Source organism: Lactuca serriola, chromosome 8, assembly GCF_051521515.1.
Source record: "Lactuca serriola cultivar US96UC23 chromosome 8, Lser_US96UC23_V15, whole genome shotgun sequence".
NCBI classification, from domain to species: Eukaryota; Viridiplantae; Streptophyta; class Magnoliopsida; order Asterales; family Asteraceae; genus Lactuca; species Lactuca serriola.
In genome coordinates, this window is record NC_136415.1 from 172432078 (window position 1) to 172450299 (window position 18222).

The 18222-nt window shown below is 40.2% G+C and overlaps 1 pseudogene; it reads right to left on the bottom strand.

Annotated features, from left to right (window-relative positions):
- Positions 1-815: 815 nt before the first annotated feature.
- LOC145067614 (uncharacterized) lies at positions 816-3414 on the bottom strand (annotated as a pseudogene).
- Positions 3415-18222: the final 14808 nt, after the last annotated feature.

Genomic DNA, 18222 nt, shown 5'->3' on the forward strand with positions numbered 1-18222 from the left:
ATTTTGAAAATTTTGATTTTTCAGAAAAAGAAAAAAACAGAAAGTAAAAAAAATATTTTTTTTTTGAAAATTTGATTTTTCTGAAAAAGAATAAAAACAGAAAGTAAAAAAATATTTTTTTGAAAATTTTGATTTTTCTGAAAAAGAATAAAAACGGAAAGTGGTTTAACGAGAAGAAATTGAGAAAATACAAAATATACAACCGAAACCTTCCTTAATGGAATGAGCCGAAATAGACCGAGCGATCGGTGCATTTCGGTTCCAGAAAATTACATAGCCGAAATAGACCGAGCGTTCGGTTCATTTCGGTTCTATAAAATTCCAGAGCCGAAATAGACCGAGCAGTCTCTCCATTTCGCCTCTCTATTTTTAGTTCAAGATTTGAGGATTCGGTACTGATTCTGCTTCCATCATACCCAGACCTTGTAAAATGTTATTAAAAGTTGCTTCAGGTAATGCCTTGGTAAATATATCAGCAAGTTGATCAGACGATCGAACAAAATGTACTTCCGCGTTCCCATCTTCGACATGATCCTTGATAAAATGATATCTAAGTGCAATATGCTTAGTTTTGGAATGTTGCACTGGATTGTGACATATCCTTATTGCACTTTCTGAATCACAATAGAGAGGAATCTTCTTCATGTTCGGTCTGTAATCTCTTAGTTGACTTTGAATCCATATTACCTGAGAAGTACAAGAAGCTGCAGCTATGTATTCGGCTTCTGCTATAGAAAGTGCACACAGGTTTGCTTTCTGGACTGCCAGCTAACAAGTTTTCCGTCAAGAAATTGGCATCCACCTGTAGTGCTCTTTCAGTCTAGTCCACACCCTCCAAGATCAGCATCAGAAAAAGCTTGAATAAAGAATCCTGATTTGGCAGGATACCAGAGACCGAGAGATGAAATTCGCTTTAGATAACAGAAGATGTTCTTTACAGCCACCATGTGAGGATCTCTTGGATTAGCTTGAAACCTAGCACAATAGCAAACAGAAAACATTATGTCTGGTCTACTAGCTATTAGATACATAAGGGACCCTATCATTTGTCGATAAAGCGTAATGTCAACAGCAGGTTTCTCCAGAGACAATGTTAACTTAGTGCCAAACGACATAGGAACCTTTACTTTAGAGTCACCTGTCATGCCAAATTTTGTTAACAGATTCTTTGTGTATTCCTTCTGGTTGATAAAGATGCCTTCTGGACCCTGTCTAATATTTAAACCAAGGAAAAAATTAATTGGACCCATTACGCTCATTTCAAATTTAGTCTCCATCAACTTTCGGATTTAGCTGTTAAGCTAGGATTTGTAGAGCCGAAGATGATATCATCAACATAAATTTGAACAATCATTAGATGTTCGCCTTCTTTCTTTCATAAGAAGGTAGGGTCAACCGAACCTTGCTTAAATTTTGACATTTTTAGAAAACGAGTTAGGGTTTCATACCAGGCTCTCGGTGCTTGCTTTAAACCATAAACTGCTTTATCCAGCACATAGCAATGATCAGGATATTTCTCGTTCACGAATCCGGGAGGTTGTTCAACATACACTGTTTCTTCTAGTTCTCCATTTAAGAAAGCACATTTGACATCCATTTGGAAGACTTCAAACTTTTTTATGGACAGTGTATGCTAGGAAGATCCTAACTGATTCCAACCTTGCCATAGGAGCGAAAGTTTCCTCATAATCTATCCCTTCCTCTTGGCAATATCCTTTTACCACCAACCGAGCCTTGTTTCGAATAACGTTTCCTTTTTTGACCAATTTGTTTCTAAAGATCCATTTCAAGCCAACTACAAAAGCATCCTTTAGTGTGGGAATTAATCTCCAAACTCGATTACGTTCGAACTCATGGAGCTCATCTTACATTGCTTGAACCCAATCAGAATGATCAAGTGTAGCATTTATTGTTTTCGGTTCGATTTTCGAGATGAACAAGTTAAACATACAGAACTCAACTTTAGAGAATAATGCAGTTTGTTTCGCTTTATCTGAGAACGAGTAAGAACGTTCTCAGAAGATTCACCAATAATTTGCTCTTTAGGATGATCCTTGGTCCATTTCACTAATGGAGGATAATTTGGGTAATATGTCGGATCCAATTCAGCATTCACTTCTTCTTCAAATTCTGATTGATCACTCTCGCCTTCGTCAGTTTCCTGTTCTTTCTCCCCCTCGACTGGCGAAGCGAAACCAGTGGTAGCATCGAAGTTTGCTTCCTCTGAGAGAGTTGGATTCTCCCCCTCAAATGTACCTTTATTAGATGGGGATGGTATAGAATTCTCCCCCTCAAAATATACCTTGGTTGCACTTGGTGCAGATGAACTCTCCCTCTTGAATGTTGATTCGTTGATTTGAGAGTCATCAGAGGATTGATCACCTGCAGATTTGGGAATGTCACTTGTCATTTCCTTTGCCGCATCATCAATAATCTTTTGGAGATTATCAATATTGTTATCTGCTACATTTGCCTCTGAGTGTGCCGCTTTCTCCGGTTCATCGAATAACCGAATGTATTCCTCAAACAAGTTGGATATTGGAACCGAGACTTGTCCTGATGTAGGAAAAATTTCCCCTAAGTGACTTTCGTTTCTTTGAACTTTCTTTATGTAATTGTCATCAAAGGTGACGTAATATGTTTCTTCAATCCTTTTAGATCGTTTATTCAAAACTCTGTAAGCTTTTGAGGAGAGTGAATAACCAAGAAATAAGCCCTCATCAGCTTTAACATCAAACTTGTTTCGGTTCTCCTTAGAGTTGAGGATGAAACACCTTGAACCAAACACATGGAAGAATTTGACATTTGGCTTTCGGTTATTTAAAATCTCATAAGGAGTGATTGAGAATCGTTTATTAAGAAAGGATCGGTTCTTAGTGTAACATGCAGTTGCAACAACATCAGCCCAGAAGTATAAAGGAAGTGAAGCAAAACAAAGCATGGTTCTAGCGGCCTCACATAAGGAACGGTTTCGCCTTTCAACGATACCATTATGTTGTGGTGTATACGGGGCTAGAAAGTTGTGAGTGATCCCCTTATCAGCCAGAAATTCCTCAAAGTCATTATTCTTGAATTCCAATCCATTGTCGCTCCTGACATTTCTCACAGTCTTTTTCAGTTGCACTTCCACCTGCTTAATAAATGTCTTCAACTTGGGAGTAGCTTCTGATTTCTGTTTAAAAAAGAAAACCCAGATGAAACAAGAAAAATCATCTACTATGACAAGTATGTACTTACTACCACTGATGCTTTCGATAGATGAAGGTCCACATAAGTCAATGTGCAATAGTTCAAGAGCTTCGACAATATTTGTATTGATCCTAGTAGGATGGCTCTTTCTGCTTTGTTTACCCATCTCGCAGGCTGCACACATATGTTCCTTGTCGAACCTGAGAAGAGGGAGTCCTCGAACATGATCACCAATCACCAATTTATTAATGTCTTTGAAATTCAGGTGTGATAATCTTCGATGCCATAACCAGCTTTCATCTGTATTTGCCTTTGATAGCAAACATATTGCTAGTTTACCTCGTATCGATTTGATATTTAATGGATACATCTCTCCCTTTCGCTCTGATTTCAAGAGAAACTTCTTGGATTGTTTTTCAATTATTTCAGATCCTTCATCATCAAATGACACTTTTAGACCTGTTCCTACGACTAGTTGAGACACACTGATGAGGTTATGTTGTAATCCTTCTACATAAGCCACTTTTCGAATCGAGAATTCTCTATTGGTTATCATGTCATACCCCTTGATTGTTCCATAGGAATTATTTCCATACTTGACAGACCCACCATCTTTCAGGGACCGAAACTCCCTCAGCTCTTCCTTCCTCCCTGTCATGTGATGTGAGCAGCCACTGTCGATATACCATTCATCATCGAACTGCTCGTCACTAATTACCTACAAATTTAAGCAGATTTAGGAACCCAAAGTCTCTTGGGTCCTGGTGAGTTTTTTAGAGAAAAAGGAATTGCAGCAGAAATATCAACCAAATATGTTCTTTTTATCAAAGTGGTTTGATCTTTCCTTTTAATGGTATACACCTTGATTTTAGTATGATCTTGTTTAAATTTTAGTGTATTGCATGGCTTGTTAGATTGCATTTGTATCCTAGGGTTAGTTGATGATTTCTCATTTTGAAGCCTAGGAACTGATGTTATCTTTCCTTTTCCTTTGATGTTTTCCCTAGAAAATTCTTTGCATTGGGACTTGTTGGAACCGAAACTTGACCGGGTACAGAAGTTGGGTTTAGAACTAGTCGGGGGACCGAAGGTGGACTTAGGAACGAAACTGGTCTGCGGACCGAAAGTGGACTTTTGGTTCTGAGTGATGTTTGGACCGAAACATGACTTTTGGTTTTTAGACTTGGAATAGTAAGAATTTTCCTTTACTTTATCCTTTCCTTTGTCCGTTGAGACCTTGTTAGGAGGAACATAGTTGGGATTTTGGGAATGCCAGTAACTCTTTCGCTTATTCAGATTCTTTGCATATCTTTGATTTCTTAAGCATTTTTGTTCTGCTAGTTCCTTCTGTGATTTATGTATATTGAAGCTGGACTTTGGCTTCTCTCTTTGAGTTTCGGTTGTTTTGTTGATAACTTTCAGTTCTTTTTTTTGGTTCTTCAGGAATCTCTTTAGTTCCACTTGTGCTTGGTTTGTCGAAGCTTGAGGGTTTGTTGATGGGTTCAGCGACGTATCTTCCTTTAACCCTCCATGAAGTTTGCTCAGACAGGCCTATGGTTTCATCTGCGTTGTCAATAGGGGCAGACCAGAAGAAATCTTCGCACCCTTCTGCATTGTCTTTTTTCCACCAAGACTCTTAGTTCTGTTGTTTGTTTAGAAGTGGCTCCTTTAGCTGCATATACCTGATTTGGCACAGTTTGAACCTTTTGATACACCACAACCTTTTCCTTGAGTTTCTGTGGCTTGTCTTTTGACATGCGAACAAATTCAACCGAATTTTCTGAAATGAGGGGTTTCTCATTCTCAGTTTCACTTTTTACAAACTCAGAGCAATCAATAACATCTTCTACTGAGATTTCACTCATCTCGCTTTCTTCATCAAATTCAGATGTAGTATCTAGGTTCATTCTATTTTCGGAGGTCAATTTGGCATTGGACATGTCAAATGATTTTAAAGTGTCTGACTTTATTCTCAATTTATCATTTTCATCTAAAATATCTTTTGGCATACACTTATGTTCCTTAGAATCAATGAAGGTTTCTATTTTGTCCAGTCCAATTTTGTAAGACACGGATGTTTCATTTGACGACACTTCTGATTCACATTCTGCTATGATCTCGTCTTCCTTAAATTCAAGAAAGGGCAAAATCATTTTGTGAATATTCTTTCCTATCTCACAACTTAAATGGTACTGAGCAATATTTGTATATAAACGCTTAGCAATTAAACAAAAAACATTTCTTTGTTTTAAAAACTTCAAATTGTCTTTTTGCAAATAAAAACTTTCATTCCTAGCTCTAATTAACTCCGCCTCCTTCAGCTCAATCCACATCCTTCTCTCCTCACTCTTTGAAGACACCCTGCTGAGTTGGTCGGTTAGGTTAGAATTCGCTAAGCGAGTTTGCATGAGACTACCACTTAAGTTAGAAATTTTAAATTTTAATTCATTTAACTCTTCTTCATAATTTGTTAATGGAACTTTAAGTGATTCAAGGATGGATTGTACCTTTTTGATCAACCGATCGCAGTAGTTGATCTGCTCACTTATTGGCTTTGCTGCAAAACATTTGTTTTTAGTCAGATTCGGTTCCTCACTTGCACCTGCAGTTGATGAACTAGTTGTGACAATCAAGCCCTTTCCAGCCGAACCTAGTTCCTTTGCCACATAAGCCTTTCCATGAGTAGGCTTTTTCACCTCTTCGTCTTCAGAGTCGGTTGACCAAACTTCGACGCCACCGAACTCATCTTCATCTACATTCTCCTACACAATCAAAGCATTCATAGTACCTTTTGCATTTTCAGTTGTCTTCTTTTTCTTGATTTCTTCCAGCTTGCACATGTAGTACGCCTCATCATCTTCACCATCTCTTTTCTCAGCCATTTTTCTTAGCATGCAATCCTTGGCAAAGTGGTTCTTGTCGTGACAGTAATTGCAGTCGTATCTGGAGTCTCCTACAAGTTTGCTCTCTTTCTTGTCTTCATCCTTTTGAGAAGAGATCTTCCCTTCATCCTTCACCTTTTCAGAGCTGTAACTTCCCTGCTAGTTTCGGTTCTTGTTGACCGGAAATTTTCTTCTTGCAAACTTCTTTGGATTGGTGACCATCATAGCATACTCCTCACTTGTAAGGTCACACTCATACAAATCAGACTCTTCTTCTTCTACAATACCTTTTGCTTTTGAGACAAGAGCCAACGATCCTACACCAGAAACCACTTTTGCTTCTTTGGTTACGACACTTTCATGGGACTTAAGTATTCCCTAAAGTTTCGCTAGCGAGTAAGACTTAAACTGTCCATGCGCTTTTATAGTAGAAACCACAGCCATCCATTCTGGTCTGAGTCCGTTCATGAAAGTTACTTTCTGCTCAATCAACTTCCTCTCTATTCCATGCTTTATCATCTTACTTAAGAGATGATTGAACCGATCAAAAGTCTGTATTAGCTTCTCCTCAGGTTTCTGTTCAAAAACTCCAAATTCTGACAGCAGCAATGTTTGAATGGAGTGTTCATGATCTTCATCGGTCGAATAGAGTTCTTTCAACCTATCCCATATTTCTTTGGCCATCTTCCATGAACTTACTAACCGAAACATGTCAGATTGCAAGGCGAATCTTATCATTCTCATGGCCTTCACATTACACAGCAGCTTGTCTTTTTCATCCTGTGGCATCTTCTATTCATCAGCAACCAACTTGTTATATTCTGTTTGAGTCTTAACTGTTGTGTTCGTTCCAGAATGAACAAATGGTCCGAGTGTGATGGCTTCCTAGATGAGATAGCCATTATCCTCAGATCCAACCACGTAGTCTTCAAAGTGATGTGCCCACAATTTAGAGTCCTGAGTGTAGAGTATGGGTATTCTGGTAGTGGATCCAATGTTGTTTGAGATGTTGATGGGATTTGTTTGCGAATCTTCGTGAGACATGGTAAGCTTCAAGAATCAAACCTGTAAACTTAATATTAGGGTTTTATCTTAAACAAAGTTGACGTATTAAAACAACGAAGACGGCTTCTATTTATACGATAAAAGCGGAAACCCTAAGGACATCTGAATACAGAAGGAATGTGTATTGATCACACAGTCTCCTGCTCTGATACCAATTGTTAGAATGTAGTTCTTTCAGGATCGATTGATTCTATGCATGCAAACAAATAAGAACGTAAATATAAACACGAATATGGCTTGAATATGTTGAATGATTAATGCTTCAACACCTCAGAAGAGCTCGACTAAGAACTTCGACTGTAGAGGTGTTTTAGGGTTACAATAATCAAACGTAATAAAAGTCGTTAAAATATAATGCACACATGCATGCATATATATAGTCTAACCCTACGAGAAAATCACAGATGGACAGGCCCAATCCGGATACAATACAAAAAGCCCAAGACACAACATAATAAGCCCCAACAATAAGCAATTCTCCTTTCTTGGAATTCTCCATGTTGAAACGTTTCAACATTTTGTCCAAGTAGGTACTTTTACTAAGTCCTATTAGTTTTTTATTCCTATTTCTCAATATCCTTATCACTAGAATATAAGTAGCCTTTCCAAGGTCCTTCATAGCGAAACATTTCCCAAGCCAGGACTTAACCTCCTGCAAGGTTGGGATGTCGTTTCCTACGAGTAGTATGTCATCCACATACAATACCAAGAAGCTAACTATACTCCCACTAGCTTTGACATATACACAGGACTCATCCTCACTTCTTGAAAAACCAAACTCTTTCACTTTCTCATCGAAACAAAGAGTCCATCTGCGAGATGCTTGTTTCAATCTATAAATGGATTTCTCAAGCTTACACACTCTATGAGGGTACTTCGCATCTACAAAACCCTCTGGCTAAGTCATGTAAACATTCTCAGCCAACTTCCTATTAAGGAAAAATGTTTTGACATCCATCTACCATATTTCATAATCATGAAACGCAGCTATGGCTAGCATAACCCTTATAGACTTGATATTCACTACTGGTAAAAAGGACTCATCATAGTCAACTCCAGGAGTTTGAGTAAACCCCTTCGCAACCAATTGCGCCTTATTAGTGTGTACTTTCCCATCCATGTCGATCTTCTTCTTGAAGATCCATTTGTACCTGACCGTCTTACGACCTGATACATTGTTAACCAAGTTCCAAACTTGATTGTCATACATGGACTGAATCTCACTGTCCATCCCCTCTTTCCACTTTGCAGACTCTTGGCCCGCCATGGCTTCCTTGTAGTTGTTAGGTTCATCCAAATTTATCAGTGTACTTTTAGTGATAAACATATCACCTTCAATTGTTATATGTTAACCATATAACACAGGCGGAACAGTAACTCTACTGGAACATCTAAGAGGTAAGGACTCGTCAATTGGTTCAACAGGAGTTTCCTCCTCGGGTTGAGCGCTAGTGTTTGAGGTTCCTTCATACTTGATTCTTGAAGCTCTTCAAGGTCAATTTGCCTCCCACTTTCCTCTTGGGATATACGTTCTCTCTCTCGGAAAACCCCTCTCCTCGCAACAAAGACAACATTATCACTCAGTCTATAGAAGAGATATCCAAAGGACTTCTTCGGGTAGCCGATGAAAATACATCGCTCAGTGCGAGGTTCAAGCTTGTCGTGAGTCTCTTGTCTTACGAAAGCCTCGCAACCCCAAACCTTGATATGTGCCAACGAGGGAACCTTCCATGTCCACATCTCATGAGGTGTTTTGGCAACCTTCTTAGTTGGGACTAGATTAAGGATATGGGCGGAAGTCTCTAAGGCATGTCCATCAAGGTTCGATTGCACCTCTCAACTACACCATTCAGCTGTGGTGCCCTAGGTGGCGTCAATTGTGAAACAATTCCACATTTCTTAAGATAGTCGTGGAACTCGATACTAAGATACTCACTACCTCGATCGGATAGGAGCATCTTTATCTTCCAGCCGAATTGATTCTCCACTTCTTGCTTAAACTCGTTGAACTTTTCAAAAGTTTCTGACTTATTCTTGATTAAGTAGATATACCCATATATGTTATAATCATCGGTAAAGGTCACATAGAAGTGGTTTGCATCCCTTGTTGTGGATCTAAAGGGCCCACACACATCGGTGTCTATGAGATCCAATAACCCCTCACCTCTTTCACAAGTTCCAGTGAAGGGTGATTTAGTCATCTTTCCAAGTAAACAAGACTCGCACATGTCATCGGTCCTAAGGTCAAATGACTCCAACACTCCATCCTTTTGGAGTTGGGCTATGCGTTTCTTGTTGACATGTACAAGACGACAATGCCACAAGCATGCTTTGTCCAAACCATTGGATGAATCAATATGCAACACATTATTTCCTAAGTTATCTACAACCATCACAGTTTCATATACTCCATTACAAGGAAATGCTTCAAAATAAAAAGTAACATTATAGAAAGCCTTTATAGAAGCAATTTCATTATTAAACAAAAATATAAAGTCTTGTCTGTACAAACCGTGAAAAGAAATAATGTTTCTCGCCATTCCGACGAGTAGAAAAAAATCATTCAAATCTAACCCTAACCCACTACTAAGCAATAAAGAGTAAACTCCAATCTTTGTAACAGGTGACGCTTTCCTATTCTCCATGATCGAGTTCATCTTCCCGTGCTCCACATCCCTACTTCTTCTTAGACCCTGCAAATCAGAACAAATGTGAAAACCACATCCTGTATCAAGGACCTAAGAAATAACATGTGACGAGTTGTTAGATTGAATAGTATAAATACCTGTGAAGGTGGGCTTTATCTTCCCATCCTTGATGTCTTCAAGTATTTAGGAAAACTTCGTTTCCAATGCCCTTTATCGTGACAGTGGAAGCACTTTGCATCCTTTGGATTTGAAGAAGGAGTAGCAGATCCACCTTTGGTCCCACTAGAAGAGGATCCATCATGGGACTTTCCCTTGTGGCTCCTAGAAGGAGCCTTCCTCTTCTTTCGTTTCCCTTTTCCAATTGCCAGGACAGGGGCAGCAGTGGTAGGAGTGGGTGCAACAGACTTGCCTTTTAAACTACTCTCAGTAGTTCTTAGTAGGCCTTGAAGCTTGCTTAGAGTTACTTCCTCCTTATTCATATGATAAGTCATTCTGAACTGATCATAACAAGGAGGCAAAGAGTGTAGGATAATATCAATAGCCAACTCTTCGTCAAAATTGACATCCACTTCAGCAAGCGGTCCACATACCTTTGCATCCTTTGCAAGTGGGTCGTGATGGATTTTCCATCCTTCATTTTTGTTTTTATCATGGAGGTAATGATCTCATACCTTTCTTGTCGAGCACGTTGATGGTACCTTTCCATTAAGTCTTGGTGCATCTCGAAAGGATAGAAGGGGCTTTTGAAGCTTAGGAGTCATAGTGGCTAGCATGATGCACAACACTTTTGTCGCGTCCTTCTCATGAGCCCTAAACTCAACTATCTCTTTAGAAGTGGCAGTAGATTCATCAATATCCTTTAGCTCTTTGTCGAGGACATACTCCTTTTCCTCATATCAAGTGTCTATGCGAATGTTTCGAATCCAATCATTGAAATTCAGCCCATCAAAAATGACCCTTGCACATAATTTCATGAGGGAGAAAGAGCCAGAAGAGTTTGAGTTTGAAGTGTTGTTCGAAGTAGACATCTGAAAAAGAAGAACAAGTTTTATTAAATAGAAAATCCTTAATATAACACCCAAATGAGATATTAAGGTTAGGACCCAAACACAATAATTCAGAATTCAGAAAAGGGATTTCGTAATCTAATTGCAAATTATTTGAAGGGAGGTAAATAACGATTTACCAATTTCACCACCAAAAACGAAATTTTGAAAGAATTAAGTTTTATAAAATTCCTAGTTCTTTGAGATTCATTGAACTTTTCAATGGCATGTTTAATCTCAATTATGCCCTTCAAGTTTGTGACTGACATACCGAGGATCACAAATAAGGTGCGAATAACCATGCAAATATGTGTGGTATTCTCGATATCACTTACCACCTAATCAATGTGTCGGTTAGCCACACACGCTCCATTGATCTATGATAATTCTCGAGCTACCATTTTCCACCATTGTTAGTCCAAATAAGTGTGTCGGTTAACCACACACGCTCCACTAACGAATTGACAATGTGCAAAGTGCTATTTCATGAAATAGCACCATTTTCACATTTTTCCTAAAGTAACTAAGATTGGGAATTTATGAAAAACATTTAGTTACTTTTATAATTATCATTATACTTATTAATGAGAATTAATGTCATATCCTACTCGTTCGTCTAATGACCCTCCACTAGTCAAGGAAGCGGTGGGTGAGAGTGGACACCCATTCAATCGCCATTTTATAGGTAATTTCCTTATACCCCCCTTATAGACCAGCTTCGTAAATGAGGCCTACTAACGGTAAGACTGACTCATATTATACATATATATAAGTTTTAAGCTTTTAATACTATAATAGTGTAAGGGTGTATTTTAAGCATTTCAAAATACTAAGGTTTTTAATCAAGTTTAAAATTTTCGAAAAATTAATACTTTTTAATTTTAAAATCTTAAATATTAAAACTTTCATTTAATAATTAAACAACTAATTTAAATTATTAAATCTTAAATGATTATCCATTAAATTAAATAATTAATTTAACCTAATCCCTTTATACCCTAGATTTCGAAATGTTGGGAAGGGATATTTCAAAATCTTTAATTATCCAATTAAATGATTAATAAGATAATTACCAAAGATAACATTATCCTAATGCCTAAAATTTTGAAATCTAATCTTGGGGTGGAAGTTATTTTCGAAAACCCAAGGGTTAACCAACCCTAAAATCGAAAATATGAGGACGAAGGAAAGGGTTCAAGAAACCCTAACAAAATTTCGAAAACTAGGGTTTTGAAACCCTAACTTCAAAAATCCATGCCCTAGGGTTTATTTTCCGTAAACCATAATTTGTCAAATTCATACTTTTGTATCAAATCCAATTGAAAACAATAACCAAAGGCTTTGATACGACTGATAGGCTTTATACAAACAATCCTATATGTGCATGCAACCCTAGTTTTGGATCTATGTTTTCTCTATTAGACATACAACAAATGAACACAAAGAAAACCTAGCATGCATCTACTATTTTCGGAAATTGAAAATCAAAGATTAGAATGCATACCCTTTTTACTATATAGTAATAACAACTAGTTTCTTGAATTCCTTTTGCTCTTGAGAACAAGTACCACAAATGTAGTACCTCTAATGGCTCATAGACACACGTGAGTGAGAGGATGAATATAAGAGAGAGGAGAGAGAGTAGCTTGCTCCAAAAATCGGCTCTTCTAAGGTGTCTCCAAGAGGTGATCGAAATCTAGAGCCTAAGGGGGTTATTTATACTTGAGGCCAGCTAGGGTTTCAGGGTGGAAACCCTAATTCCTTAGCTTGGGCCTAAGCAAGTCCATAGACCTCCTTTCCTTAGGCCTTGGAAGAAAACTCCTAGATACTTCTAGGTTTTTCGGCCTATCACTAATAAGGTGATCCAATGGCCCAAAGCCTCAACTATCAAATAATTACAAAACAACCCCTGTACTTTTAATCAGTTCTTTTAATCCCAAAATTAATTCCAAATTAATTTCTGATTAAATACTAATTAATAATATGATTCCGAATTAATATACTATTCTTATAATATATTAATAAATCATATTTATGCCCCCAATTTATCATTCTTAATAATAAATCAACCTCTCTCCTTAACAGTCATCCTGTTTAGTCACCAGTGTGAAGGCAACCCAAAAGAACCATGCTACTATCGCATCAAGTACATCCAAATTATAGTTATGGGCATAGACACCTAATCCAAAAGTTTATGCCAAAATCAAAAAGTGAATCATACATCTTGATCTGAAATAATGGAAACCGGAACCCCATGACGAGTAACAATATCCCGAACATAAACATTGACCAATTTCTCGGCCAATGAGCCGAATGGCGAAAAAGTGGGCACTCTTGGTCAATTGATCCACAGTGACCTACATAGCATCAAAAACCTTTGCATTCCTTGGTAGCTTGGTGACAAAATCCATGGTGATATGTTCCTACTTCCACATGGGAACCTCTAAAGGTTGCAGCTTGTCGTGTGGCCTCTCGTTCTCGGCCTTGACCATCCTATAGGTCAAGCACCTCTCAACATACCAAGCTATCTCCCGCTTCATATATAGCCACTAGCAACTTAGTCTCAAATCCCTATACATCATGGTGGCTCTTGGGTGTATCAAAAAGTGAGACTTATGTGCCTCTGCCAAAACCATCTGTCTGATGCCACCATAAACCAGAACCCATACCCGACCACACCAGGTTAACAGTCCCCAACTATCGAAGAAAATTTTGTCGATCTCACCTCTGATCCTCTCTTGTTTCCAGTTCTCCTTCTTGACTCCTTCTGTATGTGCCCCTCTGATCAAATCCTAAAGTGGAGAATCAATAGATATCCTCATACACATAACCCCCAGTTGAAGATCCTTGCGGCTCAAAGCATCTGTGACCACATTCGCTTTACACGAGTGATAATGGATCTCGCAGTCATAATCCTTCACCACATCAAGCCACCTATATTTTCTCATGTTCAATTTCGGCTAGTCCATAGGATATCGCAATTCTTGTGATCCCTGTAAATAGTACACCGGACCCCATACAAGTAGTGGCACCAAATCTTGAGGGCAAACACTATTGCCCTTAACTCTAGATCATGGGTAGGATATTATGCCTCATGTCGCTTCAGCTGTCGAGAATCATATGCAACCACTCGCCCTCTCTGCATAAGAATCACGCCCAAACCAGGTATGGATGCATCACAAAATACAACGAAATCCTCGACACCTTCCGGAAGGGTCAATACCGAGGTCTCACATAACCTCTGTCGCGGTGTCTTAAATGTCGTCTGCTGCTCATGGCCCCATCATAATTTCATTCTCTTCCTCATTAGACGAGTGAGGGGTACAAAAATCTCGGAGAAATCCTGGATAAATCTCCGATAATATCAGGCCAAACCCAAGAAAATCCTGATCTCTGAGGGAGACTTCGGAACCTCCCACTTCATCACAGCCTCAATCTTGGCCGGATCGACCAAAATCCCATTTTGGTTAACGAGATGCCCCATGAACTGGACTTCTCCTAATCAAAACTCACACTTCGAGAACTTGGCATACAGTCGTTCCCGCCTCAATACTCCTAAAAGCTCTCGAAGATGATCCTCGTTCTTCTCGCTAGTCTTGGAATACACCAAGATATAATCAATAAAAACGATAATTGATCGATCGATCATCGGCCTGAATACCCGATTAATCAAATCCATAAACATTGCAGGCATATTGGTGAGCCCAAATGGCATCACCACAAACTCGTAATGACCATAAGGAGTCTGAAACATAGTCTTCTCCATGTCCTCCTCTCTCACCCTAACTTGATGATACCCTGACCTCATATCGATCTTGGAGAACCAAGATGTACCCTACAACTGATCAAAGAGGTCGTGAATCCGCGAAAGGGGATAACGGTTCTTCACCGTCAACTTGATCAACTCCCGGTAATAAATGTACATCCAATGTGAACCATCCTTCTTCTTGACGAATAATATTAGTGATCCCTATGGCGAACTGCTCGGTTGGATGAATTGCTTTACTAATAGCTCCTGAAACTGAAAGGACAACTCCTGCATCTCAGGCGGTGACAAACGGCACGACGCCTTGGCAATCGGAGCTGCACCTGGCACTAGGTCAATCCTGAGCTCAACCTGCCTTTTAGGAGGCACACCGGGTAACTCCTCCAGAAACACATTTGCAAACTCCCTGACAATCGACACATCCGAAACCGATTTCTGATCCCCAACCCGTGTATCAACCACATAGGCGAGATAAACCATAGAACCATGTTGCATGTATTTTCAAGCCCTAGCCTCCAAAAAAACCCTGAACCAATCATGGTACCCTCACCATAGATAACGATTTCTCCCCCACTTGGGGTTCGAACTACCACTCGCTGACCCTCACAATCTATCACAGCACCAAACCTGCTCAACCAATCCATCCCCACTATCAAGAATACATTCCCATGGGGATAAGAATCAAATCAAGCGGATAAGACACCCTAATAATTTCCAGAACACAGCCCTGATACACTATGGATACAGAAATACCATGTTTATTGGCGATAGAAACCCGCAACGGAAAATCCAAATCGGTAAGGGTCATACCAAAATTCATACTAAAAGATCGAGACATGAAGGTGTGACTCGCGCCCGAGTCAAATAACACAAGAGCAGGAAAAGAAATCACTAAGAATGTACCTATCAGAAACATAAGTATAAGCATACCATAAAATAATTGACTGAATGATAAATAGAAACATACCAGTAACGACGTTTGGCGCCGCCCTGGCCTCCTCTGCCGTGAGTTGAAAATCGCAACCTCTAGTCCTCGGGGGCTCCGCCCTACCCTGTCACCATTGGTGATCCTCAAAGTAGCTGGCGTTGGTGCCCGTGCCGGCCCTGCCATGAGTAAAGGATAGTTGGCATTGATATGGCCAACCAGCTCACAGTGATAACATATCATGGTGGTCGGTGCAGGGACATGCTGGCGACAGGCCTTGGCATAATGCTCATGCTTGCCACATTTGTGGCACCTAAAAGTATATCAACAAGAATCATCATGAACCTTGCCACACTTGCCACAAGTGCGGCCCCTCTGACTCCTAGATCTCACATCATTGGCCTCAAATCGCTTCACCATAGGTTGCGCCTGCCCTGGAGTCTTCCTCCATTCCCTTGCCTGGAGCTCCACCTCGATCTCCCGCCTCCTAGCGGCCTCCTGCAGCTCTACAAGGGTACCATAATGCTGAGTAGATACAAACTGGCAGTTGTCCGTCTTGAGCATGCTCAAGTGTCGGGTCATCTGAGCTTGCTTAGAAGTAGCAAATTCAGGGCAAAACAATGCTCTCTCCGTGAACATCTTGGTGATCTCCATCACCGACTCGGTCCCCTGCCTCAAGTGCAAACACTTTTGGGCCACTCTCTCCCTCTTGACCAACAGGACTGTAACGACCATAAAATCCCAACCAATTTAAACTTTTCAAAAACAATCCAATTTCATAAAGTTACTAGAAAAAGGTTTTCAATACAATTATTTATCAGAGTCTTCCCAGAACCACATCATAAAACATAATTATGAGGAGCGGTACGATCACGCCTTTGCCTTGCCACGGTCTCCTGAAGTTCCTGAAAAACATTAAATCACAACTGTAAGCCCGAAAGCTTAGTGAGATACCCCCAAAATACCAACCACATATACCATACACATAACATGTCATAACATATCAGAACACAGAACAGCCATGCACTTCGGGTCTACTGTGTGACTGGTCCGCCGCATCAGGCCTTCAGTCCACCTGGTCCACCCTCCGAGTATAGCCATATACATTGAGTCTACAGTGTGATTGGTCCGCCCGCACCGGGCCTTCAATCCACCCGGTCCACTCTCTGAGTCTACAGTATGACTGGTCCGCCCGCACCGGCCTTCAGTTGGCCTGGTCCACTCCCCGAGCCTCAGCACGTCTGGTCCACCCTCTTGGAGCCTACAGGCTATACGGACCGCTCGCTGGGCCTTCGGAATAACCGATCTGCCCTGGGTATGTTGGCCTATAGCACAAAGAAGGTCCCGCCTCAACCCAACCCCAATCCAACAACCATGTGCACATAAACATATAATCATATAACAATCCACATCCAATCAAACCGATCTAGCAGATCGCATAACATAACCTCATCCTAACAAGGATACCGACCTAACCGGTCACTAGCATAACATCATCCTATATACCAGGATACCGACCTTAACCAGGTCTCTAACATATACCATCCTAACTACCAGGATGCAAACATGGCAAAGCAACAACATAACAACAATACCCGGATTACAATCCGATACAGGGTCGACCTTGGTGCCTTAGACCCTATTGATATAGTGAGGATAACTCACCTCGCAACTGCCGAAACTCTGAACTAAAGAAGCAGATGCCCGAACCACCGTCTCACCAAGAATCCCGAACTATCCAAAGTAGCAAAATAACCATTAGCCCAAGCACAATATCCTTCCAAGGGTAAATTGACCATTTTACCCTCACCCCAAACTGGTCCATGACTAAGGCCCACAACACTCATCAAGTCCATCATCCTCTCATTGGGCCAAGGCCCAAAGTCAAATTCTCATACAAAGCCCAATATTGGCCCAATTTACTAAATTGGGCCCACCTCACCAAATGGGCCTAGATCCAAGGTCCATAATAATTAGTGAGTCCAAAATACTCCATCCATAATGCCTAGTTACGGCCCAAGCTCTAATAGCCCAATAACAGCCCAATCTCTTAAGGCCCAAAATGAAAACTCAACAGAGGGAGTACGTTGGGCGTACAACGATGCTCGCGAATTGGGATCGGGGCACAGACCCACTACGCTGGGCGTACTTCCTATTTACGCGGGGCGTAACTCCGCTGAACTACAACTTCTCATAAGATCTTAATGGCTTAAGCTCTTAAGCCCAAACTTCAGATCCATAGACCAAATATGCCTAGGATTCAGAAAGTCTCAAACTTTATTACTTGGGGCGTCCAGAAAGCTCTTAATCCATTAAGACCTATCTATATCACATATGAGACAACCAAAGCCCTTGGGACCTCATTTTTCTTACTCAAGACCTCTCCTAAGGTCCAAAAGGACAACTAATCTCAACCAACTCGGATCATGCATCAAGATGAGGTTTTTGGGACAAGAATGATGTCAAAAATTCACAACACATAGATCTACACATTATGATTGCCAAGCCAGAGACTTTTTACCTCAAAAGGGCCTCAGAAGATGATGTCTTCCCAGATCTACAAGCTCCAGCCACTCAAATCCTTCTTTGACAACTTCCTCTTTCTTCTTCTAGACTCTCCTTTGCCAAAACAAGCTTTCCAAGGTCAAACACACCCAACAATGGAGGTAGAACGGCTATTTAGGGCTTTTGAGGACGAGAG